The 18,229-nt window shown below is 40.0% G+C and overlaps 1 protein-coding gene across 16 annotated transcripts in view; it reads left to right on the plus strand.

Moving 5' to 3' along the window:
• The window catches only part of WNK1 (WNK lysine deficient protein kinase 1), a 98,609-nt gene that overhangs the window by 9,946 nt on the left and 70,434 nt on the right, over window positions 1–18,229 (plus strand). The window lies entirely within an intron of this gene.

Here is an 18,229-nt window from a genome sequence, read left to right on the forward strand (position 1 = left end):
TTTTGGCCAGTTAATGTGGTCTTGTGATGGTTTAAAACTACCCAGTTGATGGGGTTACCCAGCTTTCCTTGGACATTTTTCTCTCTTAGGGTAACCTGTGACTTGCTTCTCCTCTGCTCCTTGTTGGTGGCAAGGTTGTGACCCCAGACTGAATGTATTTTGACTGCTTCTGTCCCTAATATTCTGCTAGACTAATGACATGCAAACAATAACCCCCAAATATTCCTATTAAAAGCTTCAGCAATCCAGGCTGATAATATCTTAAGGATCTGCAAATCTATGTGAGCTTATGTAATATGCATCTGTTAATGGCAATTTCTGAACCATTAGCAGGTTTTGCTTAAATGTTACAAAATGTTAGCATGTCTGTTTTCAAATCTGCCTCTTTTAAATGAGTCTTTTATTCTCACAAATGTTTTCCAACATATAGCTATTTTTGGTTTGTCTTCATCATTATTCAGCTGCTTATGGTATGCTTTCGTTTGGGAAATGTAGGTTATCTATGTGAAAATGTAAGATACAAAGTTAATGTGCTTTCTAATAGCTAATTTGAGCTCAGTCTACAAGTCCTCCTTAAATTAAAAATGTCATTATGATGCTAAATTTGAGTTAGAGAGTTCTTGAAGCAGTTCATTTGGATAAATATCCTACTGTAAGAAATAGTGTCTGAGAAGTGATTTTTTTTTTTTTCCTTTTTTTAAAATATTGTTCCCTCTGGATGTAGATAAGTAGAGATTGACAGTATGTAGAATGGCCTTTGAGGGCAGGCTTTTTGTTTGCATTTATCATGATTTGGGGCTTAGTCAGTTGTTTGGTTTGCCAGGAAGAGTATGCTGAAAAGGGAGAGAAAACAGAACTGTCTGATACAAAAATAAGACTTGAAGTTTAGTTTTAGATTTTTTTTTTTCTTCCTGTGGCTTTCTCTACTTCCTTTATGTGCAGCTTGAGCTTCTTTCTGCAGACTCAAAAGCAGAAATGTATTTTAGGTTATTTGTGCCAGGAGGGTTGGTGGTGAATTACACTGGGTATTTGAATTTGAAATGTTTTGCCTCTTGATGGCAACTGTGAGTCAGTTAGGTGATGGTATGATTTCTTTTGCTGATCTTTTTCTACAAGGCTGAACATATCTGAAAGGTTCAGTATTTACCCTCAGGAACCAAATCAAGAAAGTGAAAAGCCTCAAGGTTGCTGCTGAAGACTTGAGTGCAGTAGCAACCCAGAGTATTGTGTGTGTTCTATACCTGAAGATCTGTCACAAATTGTCTTTAACACTCAGGTTTCCTTCCAGCATTTCAGTGTGACTGAATGTGACTAATGGTATGATAACACTTCAGAGAGGAAAAATAGCCAGGTGCCTTGATTTTTACTTTAGGACTTTGGTTCAAAAAAAAAGTGGTGTTCTTTCTATCATCCAGTATGGAAACTTATTTCTAAAAGTTGCAGCTACGAGTCACAGAAAACCTAGCAGAATTAAAGTTTGATTTGTGTTGGAAAGCCTAAAAATTGGTTTTATTGTTGACTGAAGTGTTTTTTTCCCAACAAACTTCGAGAGTTAAAAAGCATTTACAAGGCAAAGGTGAGGAACAATAAAAAACCTTGTTTCTTAGGGTGCACATGACATTTCGTTAGGACCAGGCTGGTTTAAAACTATGAATTGATTCTGAGTGTTCCTGTTGCTGTGAATGGCTAGTTGATGAAAGTATCATTTTAATACTTCTGCTGAAGTTTGTGGGTTTCTTGTCTGCTTTTTGCCAAAATGCTTCCCTTTTATCATCTTAGATTAGTAATCTCTTATTTTGAGTGAGCTTCTTCTGGGGTTATGCATCAGTTTGTGTTTTCTTTACAGATTAAATATTTGTGTAACTTTCACAAGCAGGTAAAATCATTTTATGGATGCATTCATGCTTTGAGCTGCATAAACCCAGCAGCCTGTAAGGTTGAGCATTTTGTTCCTATTTGTTATGGGTTTTTTGGCATTTTGTAGTAGATTGTGAAATGTGCATATTTTGTCTTTGCAAAACTGTGTGATCATAATTGAAGTATTTGAAAGAAATGTTTTGGTGCTGGAGAGACATCTATCCCAAACCAGCGTCTGTGGCCTAGTTAGTGGGTAGATGACTAAGTGCTCCAGAAGGTTTTCTGGGTCAGTTTTCTAAAATTCATAGCTGAATTGGTTTGAAGTGTGGAGTTGAACAAGAGTGAGAAACTTTATAGTCTTGTGCTCCAAATGTAGAGATTTTGTGAAAATTCCCAGCGTACCCAAGCTATAAATGGTTTCTGCCTGATAAACTTGTACTGTAGCAATCCATTATTTGTTGGCCTCTGGGAGAAGGCACCCTTAAATTCTAACCCATGGGTAATAGGGTTATGGATTGGAAATGGGTGATAAACTGGAATACAGGAGATCTAACACTATTGCAAACAGTAATTATGTCAAGTGGTGAAGCAAAGAAATGGTTCAGTTTTGTGAAGAAAGCTTAAGTAGCTTTAGATTAGGTTGGGCTAACCAAAGGAAGTGAGCCAGGATCAGCTGTGCTAAAGCAGCTCTGGCTGTACTTTCAACATCAGCAAAATAATTCCCAAAATTCTTCTGCGGAGGGCTCTGGTATTTACTATTACTGCAGATTGCTGGTTTGTGTTGTGAATTGTTCAGCTGAAGGTTTGCTTTGCTGCACTTCTGCAGTGGTTTGACCTCTGCCAGAAAACAGTTGTGGCTTCTAATGTGGCAGCTTATAAGATAATACAGAATTTCTGAAGTATGATGGTGATATGCGATTGTGCTGTTGTAGCATGTCCAAAACCATGTATTGCTCAACTTCTGGTCTTGATCACTTTTTGCAACAAACCACATGGTTTGGGTAAGTGTAAGGTTTGAAATAAAGAGCTGATAGCTAGTAGGTAATGACGCAAGTGATAAGCCTTAACTGAGTCGGTGTGGATGACTGCAGTTAAAAAGCAGCAGGCTGTGAATGTAGCAATGTTTTAACTATAATTTGTCACTTAAGGGGGGGATGAAATCTGAGGAAGTTGGCATTGGAATTTAGAATGGAAAGAATGAGTTGGTTGATGATGTGGAGAACTATTTTCCACTTTCCCTTTGACTTCTGTCCTTATCTTCTCTGGCAGTAATATTCAGGGAAATGGTATCTTTTGTTTCTCTTGTTCCTGTGTGGGAATAGTAATTGTTCTTGCTTCTTACCTGTTCAGGAAATATCCTCATTCCTCCCCCCTCCAACAAAACATTGCCAATGTCATTTTTTGCTTTATTTTCTAACCTTGGCCTTCTTGAATCCTCCTGTGGTCCCAGTATAAGCCATCTGGCAAAACAAGGATTTTGTTTTCTCCCTCTGTTCCCTCTTGCACTCCGGAATGAAGCAGATTTTGTTATCTGTGTTCAGTTACCCTATGTAAAAGAAGAATGAGTGTGTTTAAAACCTGCATCTAAGCTTTGACTCCTGGAACTGCCTCATCCAAACTTAGATTTTCCAGCTGGTAAGTCAATCTTATCCATGGAAATGTGCTTACTGTTCTCTTGGGAATTTGCTTTATACTCTTGCCTTCTCCCTTCCCCCTTCTCAAGCCAAATTTCTTTCCAGGAAGGGAAAAAAATCCATGGACTAGATTGAGCTTCAGCTGAATGGGGTGTCTCATTTCAGATATACTTTCTGCAGCTACTCAAATGACCAAAACATAAGTGACAGCTGAGTTGTTGGTTTGTCATGGGTCAAGGGCAGTCCTGCTCAGCAGTTTCCCTTTCCTCTTCCCCGAGTTTGGTTTGGAAGCAGTAGTGATTTGCTGTTTTATATAGTCATCCTCTTGTCATAAAGACCAGATGGAAATACATCAGTTGTTTCATGTATAAATATTCAGTCCAACAGCTGTGAGTTTATCAGGAGTCACTGGGATCACAAGTTGGTGACCAAATTGTTTGTTTAGAGGGCCACGAGCATTAGCTCAAAATAAAGCTGCGCCATGAAAATGGTAGAAATAGTCCAAGACCCAATTAAAGAAGAAAGAATGAAGGTGAACCATTTAAATGCAAAATCCCTTTTTTTTTAAGATGCAGTTACAATTTTTTTTCTAGAGTATTACAGAAGTCTTCCTAGGCTGATGAAAACGTTTTGTCTGCCGATCCTGCATTCTACTGACACTGGTTCTAAAGTAGCTAAAGGATTACTCTGAATTCTAAATCTCCTTTCCTTTGCTAGTTTTACTAGGTAAGAACATTTATCCAGAATATCACCCCAGGTCTTTTGGCCAGCTGATAATCCTCAGCCTGTGTTTCAATACGTATTTCTGGCAAAAAAGCTGAGGTACCTGTGTGATTCTGGCTAGCAGTGAATTGAGTGTAATGAAAGTTGTAATAAATCTGCTTGACACAGATTATTAAGGGGGTTAACTTGATTTTGCAGGTTGCAGAGGGTTTTTTGTGCAAATAAGGCTATTTGTTCCAATAATATTGAGAGAGGGAGGGGTGGGGAAGGCTGCCAATGGCCATTGGCTGTTTGGTTACAAAATGTCATGCGCTGCATGGGCTGCTGAGCATAATGTGAAACAAAGTGCCATAAAAAAAATGTTGAGTGCTAAGTCCATGACTGAAAAAACACTTTAATGGGAGAATGGGCATGGTCATTAACTTAAAATAGTTTCTGTGCAGAGAACTATTGTAAAGCAAGATTGTAGTTCTTGACTAATGAAGACTGCAGTGCATAGGACTGAAACTGAATTAGGAAGGAAACAAAAATTTGCAGTAAGTAAAGACTATTAAAAACCGTAAACAAACAGAGAAATTGACCACGATTTACTGAAACCACCTGTTTCTCAAACCTTGAGTGGAATGGTGCCTGTTGCTCTGAAAAGCCTTCTTGTTCAAAGGGGCAGCTAAGACATTTTTCATGTCTGTGCTTTTAGACAACAGAGCATAAATGCAGTTGACCCCACTGCTAGCTCCTAGTCTCTGCAGGGCTTCAAGAAATAACCCCCTGAAACAACCCACCAAAAAAAATGAAAATAAAACCCCAAAACATTGTCAGGTTGTGTTGGTGCATAGATCTCACAGTATGCTGTGTTTCAGGAACTGTTTCCAGCTTGAGTTCACTAAAGCAGTGTCTCTGCAGCAGAAACCCATGTGGCTACTCTAAAATAAATGATTGCAGCTCCACAGGTTTGGGGAGTTTGGTGGGAGTGAGGGAGGCTGAAACTGTGCTGGAGTCTTACAGTGAGGATTTTGTGGACTTTGAAGCACAAGCCTTCTTCAGTGGAAAACTCTGCTTGTGTTTGCATCCATGCAGTTGGCCTAGATGCCAGGAATGGAGAATGTGTTTTCCTTTGACATATTGGTGGTGTTTGTGGACATAGATTGACTTTTAAAAAAGTGTGGACCTTTGCCTCAAAATCATGAGGGACTTCAGTTTTCCCTGTTGTCTGACTTTCTGTTAAATAACTTGTGTGGGATAGTTCATATTCTGATAAATGTTGGTGTTTTTTCAGCTGTTTATTGGCATGTGATCTCTTGCTTTGGTGGCAGCAAGCTGGGACGTCTTTCATCTGGAACCTCATGTGATTGGTCATTTTGTGGTTTTGTGTCAGGTTTACAGTGAGAATCTGGAGTGTGTACTCTCAAAAGCAGCAAGTACAGCAGTTGGTCTGGCTGTGTTGCATGGGTTTGAACAGTCTGTTGCACACACTGGGGTAGCAGCATATCTTGAGCGATGACTTGTGTCAAGCAGAGACCAAGGGTCGTGGTGCTGTGCACTTTGGCACATCCTGGGACACATTCATCAAAGATAAGAGGGGTTGGTTGTATTATTGGGGAAACAGAGCTGAATTAATTTCCCTTTTTATCAGTTTAGTTTCACTTTATTGTAGGCATCTGTGGCTGTTGCATTGTTTGATTATTAGTTCTTCCTGAATGCTGCTAGCAGAGGTTTGTATCCAGCCACATGCCCCACGTTAGCCCAGAGTATCCAATAGGACCGTGGCTGGTGATGGTATAACTTGGAGACTCCAAATAATCACACTTTGCTGTTTGTGGGGTTGGTTTGTTTGTTTTATCCTTTTATTATTGAAATCCTCGTCAGGATTTTTGTTTCCTTCTGTGTTCCTAGCAATTCCTGCTGTAGCAGCTTTGGAAAAAGAAAAAGGTTGATTGGATGAGGAATCTTGGTTTAGCTGCTTTGTAACTCTGTTTCTAATTCAGTGTCTGACTAGCACTAATGTGTAAGTTAACTGTAGGGAACCAGCTAGGACTTCCATGACAGGTATTCCAGTTTCCCTGAAAAAAGGGATGCAGAATAAACTTAAGGACAGAAGGTGGCTTCCCAGTAGACTTGAGAGGCACTGCAGCCACATTCCATAGTTATTGCTGACTGGGGACAACATTAGGCTGCTGCTGTGCCCTGGAGGCTGTGGACTTCAAGTGTGGTTTGCTTTGATTGTGAGGGTTGAGGACATGTGTGTTGTCAAGTCTCCTACCTTGCTGTTTCCTCTTGTCTTCTCCTAAGGAGGATCACTTGTGGATCCAGTTTGGATGTTGCAGCTGTGGAGCTTTGGATAGAAAACACCTTTTTGAGTTACTGAAGGGTAGCTCGAAGCAGAGAGCTTCACATGCCGTGTTTGGAGTGTTGGGCTTCAGAAAAGGCAAACTGAGTGCATCAACAGCTTTCTGTTTTCACTCAGGAAAGGATCTGCAAGTGAAGCAATAGTTGCTGGTAGATCTTTTCAGTAACTGGATTGTAAAAGTGTTGGGGGGTATGCTCTCATGCTGAGTAACTGGAAATCCAAGCATTGGATGCAGTGAGATGAAGCTGCCAAAGGGAAGTTGTGCTGGGGACTTGCTTGAGTGAGACACCTTGCTTACTTTTGCAGCCCCTCTGTGTGTTGCTGTCCAAAATCCTGCTACAGCAATTTAATATTTGAATGTTCCGTCTGAGCCTTGGTGATGATGCCTAAAATGTTGGTTAAAATTACTTATAAGCTCCATATGACTAAATTTCTTTGCATTACCACCCCTCAGGTGGCATAATGTGTCAGTTGATGCTCACCTTATTTCTTCTGAAAGTATGAAAATTAGCATATTTGTCTCATGTTCATACTGCAGTTTAGCTCTGTAATTTTACAAGCTGTCTTTGGAAGAAGTGTCTTGGTAACGTTCTATATTTACATAGTGGTCATCTGCTTTTAAATTCTTTATTGCTACACATGGGACTAATACATTAGGCAGCAGCACTTCAGATGGAGTCCTGTCACAAGAGCCTGTTCCCGGTTGCCCAGCTGCTGTGTCTCTTAGCTACCTGGGCTGAAAATTTTCAAGCCAAGTGTCTGTCTTGAGTTTAATTGTTTTTAGAAGCTTCAGCCAAGCTGTTACAGATGCTTTAGAGAAGAACGCTTGCTTATTGTATCCACTGGCACCTTAACTTTTTACACTTGAGAGCTGGGAAACAGGGACCTAAAAGCAGTGTTGAGACAGGTGTGATGTCTCTGTGCTGGGGAAGTATCTCTAAGTAGAGTTTTCAGATCAAAAAACTATAAAAGTGATATTTTTACTTGGAAACTACCTTTTTTTAAGCTCTGAAGACTTGATCCATGTTCTAGCCTGTGAATAATGTGTGTCAGCATCTACATGATGCCATATGAAGCAGTTTTGTTGTACTTACTCAAAGTGTGTTTGCTTTGTTTCACAAATGTGTAATTACCTTTTGTAGAGCATGTGCCAGTCAAACCCTCAGGATGGGAAATGCAGGGTACAAAGCCATGCAGTGTAATTCAGTTCACTTGTTCGTGTTGCTACTGTTGAAGCTAGGAAATTTTAATATCCTCAGAAATGGCTTGCTTCATCATGTTGTAAGTTTCTCTGGAGAAATAGGAATTGAAGTTTTCAAGCAGAAAGTCTTTTGTGGAACAGCAGCTTCTCTGTTTGTACAAGCAGCAGACTTTGCAGCTGTTAATCTCAGGAGTCAGATATGGAGCAGCAGCTTTGGTACCAATATGTTGTAATTTGTCTGAGGGAAGCATCTGTGAAAATACACTGCTCAAATGACTTTAGCTGTAGTAAATCCAGATCTTGAAAGGTGAATTTAGAATTATTTTAAAAGCAAATGCCCTAGTCAGAATGTCTGCTTTCCCGTGAGTTTTGAGGGGAAAAAAGTTATAGAAAGAATGAAACATGTAACTTTGGTTTTTACCAGATTTAGTGAAAGTCCTTTTTTTATGTCCTTTTTAATCCTTTTTTGTTTAATGTATTCTAAAATGTAGAAGTTTGTATATTTATAGTTTGTTCTTTTAAATGCCTTTTGGATTTTTCACATCAAACCGGACTCTTGATGTTCAGGGTTTAAGTAAAACAGGTACCAGCAAGCGGTGTTGTTACACAGATGGCTGAGTTAGAGAAATGTTTGTGGTGTGTTATTTTTTCCCCGTTTTTTTGATAGAAGCCATGATTGTACTGAAGGAGGGGAAGATAAAAGTCCAAAGAAATGTATGTAAATGAAACAAAAAAATCTATTTACAATCTGAACATAGCTTTAATCAGAGTAGTACTTGACAGCTTTTAGTCTTGTCTTAGTGTTTAGTGTCTAAAACATTGGATGGGAATTCCTTTTTATTTAGCTCAGAGCCTGGTCTGTGCTGTGTCTAATGTTGTTTGCCTTTCCTGGGAAGTGAAAACTTGAAATCATGTTCTGGAAGGAAGGAGTGGCAGGAGCTCAGGATAGGAAAAGGCAGTTTCCCCCTGGATTGCATGAGTAGTGTTATCTTCAGTTTTAAAAATGAAATTCTGGCTAGAACTCTGATAATTGTGGTATGAAGCTACAATCTCTTCAATGGTTTTAGGATTTCACTGTGTACTTACAATACCATCCCAATCCACCGCCTGTCTTGGAAAAGCATCCCGTTTCCACAAGCCTGATCACTGCCAGTAGATCTCTGGTGAAATCCTTATTTAGGCACAAGCATGCTGAAGTGGTTGAGGTAAGAAGAGTTCATAGTGGCATAAATTTCAGTTTCCATCTCACATCCTCACATGTGTGACTAATTGTGAAATGGAGTCATTTGCACTGAGTCAGCAGTTCAGTGTGGTGGATGTGCTCAAGCTGTCTCAGTCTGGTCTGTACACAGAGCCAAAGCAAATGCTTGTGGGAACCTCCAGAGAAGGTGCCTGAAGGATGGACCAGGTCTCTGAGAGAATGGGCTTTGAAATAGGAAATGACAGGAAAGATCTGCACGATCGGTGTGTGTTGGAAGTGTAGGAGAGATTAAAATAGCATCAAAACCCTCTCAGGCTCTGCAGCCAGAGCACTCAGGGCAAGAGCAGTCGAGGGGGGAACTGCACTTCTTTGTTTGCAGTGCAGTCTGGATTTTATTACTTGCACAGTGAAATCACAAGGGGAATGTCTGCTTCTGATGGACAGATATGTTGCAACTCATTCTGAAAATGCCTGTTCATAAATTTTTCAGCCTGCTAACAGCTTTGAAGATAGGACTGTAACTCTGAGACTGTGATTCATCTATGCAGCTCCTGCCCATTGGATGGTCTGTTGGTTTTGTTCCTCTTTCACAATTCTAGGCTGTTAAATATCGAAGCTGGTGCAGTTCATTTTGAGTTTTAACACTTGCTGCTCTCTACTGTATTTGCTGGCTACTGAAGCCTCTTTCCAATAATTCTGAGGTGCTGCAACAGCAGCCAAGCTTACACTTGGCTCTCATTTTTAGTAAACAATTAGAGAACAAGGATTAAAGTCCTTGTCTTCTTTCTGTTTCCTTTGAAATAATTCAGTTTCAGGGGTCCAAACTAAGAAACAAGAGATAAACAGAAAACCCCTGTGGTAATAGCAAGATAATTATGTTAGAAACGTTCTTAAGTTTTGAGGATTTTAAGACTACTTAATGACACTTCCACCTCTCAGTCCCCTACGAAAAGAGGCCTTGGATTGAGCTCTCCAGAGATTTTCACACAGCTGTCCCTCCAAAGAACTGAGATCTGTGTTTGGATCGTAGCCATTCTGTGGAAAAATGATTTTATGTTGTAGCGATTGCATCTTCAGGAGGAAGCAGTTACAAAGCTGCCTGATAGCCTTTGAAAGGAATGGGTGAGGTTTTCATCAATACCTCTAATAATAAGCATTCAAGCATTAGAATTTTGTTTGGAAAGTTTGTTTTGGCGCTAGGATTGTTCTTGAATTAATTGAAGAAAATACTGACTCTTTCTAGCAAGAGCAAGCCTGTGTACTTGGTAAAGTCCTATTTTAGTGGATTTCAGGCTAAAACCAAATCCAAGTGTTCATTATCTTTATGATACTGTCTTTAGCTTAAAATGGTTTTACTGGGATGTTGTTTGGGGTTGTGTGGCAGGGCAAGGAGTTTAAATTAAACAGAAATACGGAATATGTCAAATCCTCTTCCCCACTCATGCCCACAGAAGTGCAGTTGTTTCCAGTGAAGCAAGGGATGCAGTACAGAGCAGTTTTAATGACAAACTGCTTTCCTTTGAGTTCCAGCTTCCATAGCTTTTTGTGTGTGCATACCTGCTGAACACCTTAAGCGTGTTTCAGACAGAGCCATTTCACTGAAAAAGTTTTCAGATACCCATTTGGGGTAAGGGAACTTGTTAAACATGATCACTAGTTAGTAGTTTTTGTATGTGATGCACAGAATATCAGGTATTTCACTGTATGGATACATTATTTGAATATTTTAAATGATTTTTTGTTTTTTTTTTCATTAAAAAAACCTTTATATATAAAAAGTGCTTTAGTTTACAACTAAACTGAATTTTGAACTGCATGTAGAATTCTTCAGTGGGACAAAGTAGGAGGTAAATTGAAGACAAAGAAGCCTGTTTACAGGTTGTGATGACCCATTTAAGGCAGGCCCCTTGGACCATGACATGCACGGGCATTATAGTTTGTCTTCAAGAAATTCCTTCCAGTGTTCCTGTTCAAACAATTGAAATGAAGTGGCACCAGACCAAGGACAGACAGTATGTGACTAAAGCACAATGTAATGAGAAACAGACTTTTTGGATAAGCTGTAGCAGTTTGAATAGCTGATTCATAGATAACATGTTGAGTATCTGAGGCCTTCTAGGTCATGGTTGGTCTTCTGGCAGTGTGGGATATTCCCAGTAGTATTCTTTGGAAAAAATGCTTGGAGTAGTACAGGATAGCCTTGCCAGTGGGAATACTACATATGTAGTTCCCAAATTCCAAGGGCAAAAAAGCCTTAACTGTTCATCTTAAACTTCCTCTAGTGCTTTTTCCTAGCTGTGTTTTTTTGTCTCCCTTTGGAGATCATTCTCTTGGCATTTTCATCTCACCCGTTTGACAACACTGAATTTTAGTTGTCAATGGCTTTTCTTTCTACTGGACTTAAGTCCAACACTTAAAGGGTTTGTGTGGGTTTGTTTTTTTTTTCATTTCATCCTCTGTAAAAATAGTACTCATGTGTCCAAGTTGTGCATGTTATTACTTTGATTAAAAATACAGCAAATCCCTGGCTGTTTTTATGTATTGTATCCTGTGTTGCATTAGATAATAAGAGCTGAGTGGTCTCTTCACCTGCATTTCAATTACACCTTGTTTTCACTTATATTTTAATGTGTTTTAAAATTGTTCAGGATTGAATTACAAAGCCAGTTAAGCTTCTGGATGCAGAGTATGCTTCATCATGCCAGTTTTCTTAGTTGTTCATTCTACCACTCATCCACTGTTAAAAATTTGAGTGTTTTCTCTCTCCTGACTCAATTATACTCAAATTCTTTGCTCTTTGAAAGATAATATGCATATTTTAAAATTGATATATTAGTAAATTAAAATATTAGTGGTTCATAAGTATTTGTGACTTAGTGAGTAACTTTTTAGATGCAGATCATGGATGGTGTTAGCCAAGAAAGATGTGTGCAGTGTGCTGGTGGAGTGTCTTTGATGTATATGGTACTATTGTGAAAGTCTATAGTAAACATGCAAGTGATGCAAGAGACTGATTTCATAAGTCAACCTTTTGGGTAAGCATGGAAGAATTATTAATGCTTCCCTTTATGAGAACCCTGAGGTGAAGATGGGCATTCTGTAGATCACAGGAAAGTTACACCAGTAATACTTAAAAATTTTTGAAAGTGCTCCTCCAATGTGTTTTAGGACTTTCACGTTTGTGGAATGCTAGTGCTAATACTTGCATTCATGGAAAGTATTTCGGAGCCCTCATCTAGAGCACAAATTTTGGACACCCCATAAAACTCACTGTTTCTGGATCTCTTTAGTCTTTCCCTGCAGGAGATCCCTTTCTGTCTTGCAAGAACATGCAGAACACCTGGCAATTATTTGTGGTTTATTTTCATGGATCCCTGAAGGGTCTCTCAATGAGATCTGTGTCTGAAAGAGAGGTGTGTGGCATGGAGTTCTCTAGTGATTATTGTAAGGATTTTCTCTTGGCTGCCAGTACTTGGCATACGCTTCATATGTCATCCTGACATAACTGATAGTAATCCACAGTTTTGTAAGTTAATTGAAGTACTTTCTTTGGATGTGTTTGCAGGAAGAGGAGGGGAGCTGGGAAGAGTAACTCCTGTAGGGTGACCAGGCTGCAAACACAATGTGTATACCAGTGCTGGAGCCAATGTGTGCTGTAGGCTGGTGGGAATTCATTTTACTGCTGGAGGAGTGTGGGGGAGAGGGAAGGCTGGTTTGGTACTTATCTCTAGGATTTATGCTGGGATTTTTGCAAGGGAGGTGCTCAGAGGCACAAGAACATTTCTTGTTCTTCTGAACCCTTACTGTGCTCATGATTGGTGAATCCTTGCAGTCATCTTGAAATTCCTGCATGTTTTCCAGGCAGCATATTGATGCTGAAAGGTGGCTATAACTAACTTTTCCTGTTTGCCTTTAGCTTTGTGAAGAATATGAGGTGAGGAATTGTAATATGGGTTTGATTTGCTTAGTTGGTTTGCCTCTATCAGATTCAGTTAAGGGTTTACCCTAATGTTCTAGACGTGCAGCTACTCATAAAAGGACTCTGAGCCATACAGAAGTACATGAAACAAAAAGCTACAATTGCATTTCTAATGCATTGAATTAAGAAATCTGTGATGTCACTAGAATGGATTCTGGGGAAGGCTTTTTTTTTCCTGAAGTCTTGTCACCCCTGAGTGGAGAACTGGGTTTTCATAGTGAAATAAAACTGAGGTGATTGGATGTACCTTCCCTCTCACTGACAAGACCATCAGTTCAGTGCAAAAAGAGAACTGACACGCACTTCAAAACTTTTAATGAGGCATCTGAGCCAAGTGACAAGATGGTCCAGCTGGTTAATAGCTCATCAAGAATTCAGTTCAGCCAACACTTCAATTCTCTAATAAGCTGTATGTAATAAACATAAGCCTTATTGAGAACTGCTCTCAGAAAGCAAACTTATCAATTTATCTTCCATAAATCTACAGATCAAGTAACAGTTTAAAAGTGAAAATAAATAGATGAGATCTGTTTTTTTACTGATTTGTGTATAGCCCAGCATTTTGATTCATGTTCAGCCTCTCAGGATAGGTAAATTGAATAAAACTTGTAGCAGTCTTTTTTTTCCCCCCCATGACTTCTACGTAAGGAAACACAAATGCTGCCTAGAGCAACCCTAGAATAGAAATGACTGAAGCCTAAACAGTTGCTTGCCATTCTTAGTGCAGATTCCTGAGGACCTGGAAGATTCCAGAGGAGGTCATGTCTAAGCTTTAGGTTCTATATATCTATCTACTGTTTAAAATTTTTTGCTTGCTGGTTTTGTGGAGAGCAAAGGCAAATATGTGATTGATTTGGTAAAGTATGAGTATGGTATTTAATGTGCTCTGATTAGATGATGTGCAGCTTGGTCATTGTTTTCTTTGGAAGGGGAACTTGGTTCAGGTTTGGGTTCAGGTTTGGTTCATGCTTTGCCTGTGGATGTTGCTGCTGCTGGGAGAGACTGGGGAGAGGAGCAGTGCAAGTGTGTGTTAATGTATATATTCACACCTTACACAGCTCAGGAAAGCAAGCATCCACTCCAGACTTCGTTTGTACAGATTATTAATGCCCCTTAACATTTTAGTGGTAACCTAACCATTTTGGCTGAATTTTTTGGAAGCTGTGTGCTTGCACCTCTCTGTCTCTGGTGAGCCCTGGCCATGAGCCTTCCATCTAATACTGCAAACAGTATCCAAGTGCAATATCCCAGCAGTGCCATCACCTTTGGCATTGCTGAAAATAATAATTCCCACACTGCTACTGTAATAAAAGATAAACTTTGGTATTGGGAAGCATACTTTCAAAACTCTTATGACCTTATATAAAGAAGAAACATTCTCATGTACTGTTACAGTGTTTTTCTGCTGTTGTGTTCTTGATGGAGATTGTGTTTGCAGTGATGGCAGAGCTTGGTGCAAGCAGGCAGAGCTCAGTTCTGATACCTTTGGTGTTACCGGGAGACTCTCACTGAGGATCTCTTCAAGCGTAGGTTAAAAGTCCATGACATTACTGCCACCAGGTGTCTTAGATGCTGCCACTGCTACTGTTGGCACAGGGGCTACTGCAAGTGTAAAAGCAGGAAAGTGAGCACATGAGAGGAATAGAATTCTTGGTGGTGTTCTGCCTCCTTGCCCTGTGGTGGTGAGTCACAGCTTCAGCAAAACGGAGACAATCACAGCATCAAATGGCGAGTGCTGCTGGAATCTTTTGGTCACATATGTGGGCTGTAGTTTGCAGATATTTCCTCTGCAGTGCTGAGACAAAGATGAATTTTTTATTTGCTCAAGCTTACTCAAGTACAAGTTCTTTCAGGATATGTATAATTGACTTACTCAGACTAAATGGTGACTGATGAATACTTCTGTCGTCCTTTTGTTTGATCATTTAGAGTTTCATTTCCCTCTTTTCCTTCCTCCTACCATCAGTTATCTGTCAGGTTATATATAATTTGTTTCTTAATTTCTAACATTTGAGCAGCATAAGTAAAGTTGTGTACGTTTGCTGTATCATTTAACTGCAACGATTTTAAGAGAAAAGATGAGAAGCACTTGTATTTTTTGTGTTTTTAACAAATCAACTTCATCTTCCAGTGAATTTTCTATTTACTTACCATTGTAGTGCATTGAGATGCCAGAAATTAAAACACAGAAGACAATTATCTAATTGATTACCCTTTTGCCTTTGCCTTTGACATAACCAGTGGTGAAAAATTTTGAAGGCAGTTGCTTTTCACCAGGAGACTAACAAGTAATGGGAATTATCCCTCAGTGTTTCACGTAGGTTGCCTGCTGGTGTACTTTCCTGAAACTCAGAGTGTTTTTAATACCTTGTGTAAGAGGAAACCTACAGCAAATATTTACCCTTAATCAGGAACCTTAAAGTGTGTAACTATTTCAAGCCTATTCTTTTATATTGTGTTAGAGACGTATTTTATACCTCACAGTTACCTTTCTTTAGGTTATTTGCATGCTTCATGAAGATTGTCCATAGCTTATACAAAATTAATTCTTCTTGTGGTGACTTGCCAAGGAACAAGGTGAAATCATTCTTTCAATAAGCACCAACGTGGTCTTGCATAGCATTTTGCTACCTGTCAGAAGCTTTGTATTCCATCTTTAAACTGGGATGAACAGGAAAGTGACTGGAAGGTTCTGGGGCTCTAACTAAGAGAAGAGCACTGAGGTGCTGGAGCATGTCAGATGAAGAGCAGCAAGGCTGGCAGTGGGTGCAGAGCACAAGCCTTATGAGGAGGGGCTGGGGGTGCTGGCGTTTTTTAGCCTGGGTATGTACTTTTGGAACAGCAGCTGTTCAGATCTATTTAATCAGTTTTTTGTCTTCAGTGGTTTGTAGAAAGTAGAGTGGTGGAAGGATCTGTGCAGGTCTTTGATCATTTTTTTTTGTCTGTTGCTGTACAGGGATGCATTTTGCACAGCCTCTTTCCTTTCCCTTCTATCTCTCTACCTAGTGTTTAGTGCTGGAAAGTATTAAGTGGTTTATGTGTTAACATAGAAAAGTAGATGCAGTGCTAGTGCACCGAGACTTCCATTTCTAGGCACCAACTGTGTCATGCTGGATGATTTTTAAGCTCAGTGGACTCTTTGTTGATATTTTGTTAATCTAGCTCAATGGTTACTGTGCTCTTTTTTCCTCTTAACTGCTAGATTTTTTCAGGATGAGAACACTGCAACCCACAAAGCCTCAGTTCCATTAACAGTGCCGAATATCAGAGCACAGTCTTGCTAGCTTCTCCTCTGATGACCCCTCATTAACCTTGCTTAAAGGCTTGCAAAGCCTTTCTCATATGCTGCAGGAATGCACACAGAAGAACATTTGTCTGTTCTGTATGCTACTTCTTCCTCCAAATAATAGGCTGGGAGCTGCAGTGTCTTCACTCAGATTTTCAGACATTTGGATGCCTGATAAAATGCTGCTCAGTGTAACCTCAGCACAGATAGATAATTTACCTTGGTTGTGATTCAAACTATCTATAATTCAACAGCACTTTGAAGTCTCTCATGGCTGTACATTTACAGATCACATCACTTCAAGGCAGTTCATCGCTACTAATTTTTCTAGTGCGTGTCTGGATGAGAACGACATACTGCTGCTGTAGTCTAGTTAACCCTCCCCACAAAACAGCAAGCCACTAACTGTCCCTGCACTACAGCTGTTTATCATTTCTGGATCTGGTGGGATTTTATGCAGAAAGCTACTAAAACCTGTCTGTAGTAGTGTCCAGTCTGTTTCCTCTTTCCTGCTTATCTTCCTAATGTTGTGGAAGATGGAAGAGCTCTAAATTGTGTAGCAGCTCATCCACTGAGTTGTTTTTTCTTTGAGAAACCAAAACCCAAACAGTTTAAAGTTGACCTATATCTCTTATGAGTCTACAATTTGTAGATGGAGATCACAGGAAGTTTTCTGAGTCTGGCTTGTTCTGTGTATGAAGGTTCCCCAGCACTTCTGCAATTCAATTGTACTTGATGTTAGGGAAGTGAAAATCACCTTGGAGGATGTACAGCAGAGTTGGCAGATGTAGTTCCATCCATGTAGAGTATTTCTCTCAGTGGCATTTGCTTGGTATCCTGTAGTAGGTGATTGAGGGTGAGGTGCCCTGTGCTACCAGTACAAAACTGTGTCTGTTTGATGCTGTCTGAAGTGTCCCAGAGTTTAGCTCAGGCCTTTTGGTGTCAGTCAGTAACAACAGTGGGCCCTTTGCTTGGGCTTGTGGCGGCTGGAGCAGAGTGCGGTGCCTTGCTGAGGAGCTGCCCTGCTGCCTCACCAGCCAGGCCTGCACATGTGCCATGTCTTGTCCTGATGGGGACAGATGGAAAGGAAAACACATGAGAAATTGCTCAGTAGGCTCGGTGACTATGTGAGTCTCCCAGTTGAAATTTAAGATTAATTTAGGTGCCAGAAACGTATTTTCTTTCCTCATTAAGGATGCTGAGTAGATAGTAAGTCTTGGCTGAAACAAATCACCAGAGGAATATAGGCATTTTTTGCTGATGAGCTTTGTTTTTTGTGGCTTGGTACAATAGCTGATCTTAGCAGGGGAAGGGAGTTGTTTTGGTTTTGAGTCGGTTTGTTTTTCCTTTATATAAGGCATGTAGGTACAGGGGTAGAAAGAGGGTAGGAACAATGCTGCGTGTAATGCATGCTGCTGTACATTAAGGAAATCAGTGGAAGAGTAAACCCATACCTGGGTTATCATGAATGCCCAAGATCCCTGTTTTACACAAAATGTAAACACCTTTGATAGCTCTTTCCTGCCCAAAACAAATCCGATGGGAAGGAGCTGGAGAAATGGAAACGGCCAAGAAAAAGCTTATTGAATCACTCTGAACTGAACAATCGCTCATTTGCTGCTTGTCTCCTTCCAGGCCCCTGGCACTGCAGAACCCCGAGTCACGTGCTGGGAAGCCTTGCTGTTTGTCCTGGCTTGTCAAAACAATTTAATGTAGGTGGAAAGGAATGAATGAAATGAGCGGAGTAGGCTTGATGCATCTGTTTCAGTTTGTTCAAAGGGCAGCCCAGTGATTGGGATGTGACACTTAGGTCCTCCAGGGAAGCTATCAGTTTAGGAAGAACAATGCTGTCCATTTTATAAGGCAGTTAAATCCATTTTAGGAAACAAGCTTTCCTATGGTTTGACAGCTTTGTATATTTTTAAAAATATTAGGGCTATATGTGCTCAGCATGTGCCAACTGAGCTACTACAGGAATGTGATTTGCTAACTTCTAGATTT

This window comes from Pseudopodoces humilis, chromosome 5 (genome assembly GCF_049639895.1).
Source record: "Pseudopodoces humilis isolate 2021_Gansu_Grassland_sample_001 chromosome 5, ASM4963989v1, whole genome shotgun sequence".
NCBI classification, from domain to species: Eukaryota; Metazoa; Chordata; class Aves; order Passeriformes; family Paridae; genus Pseudopodoces; species Pseudopodoces humilis.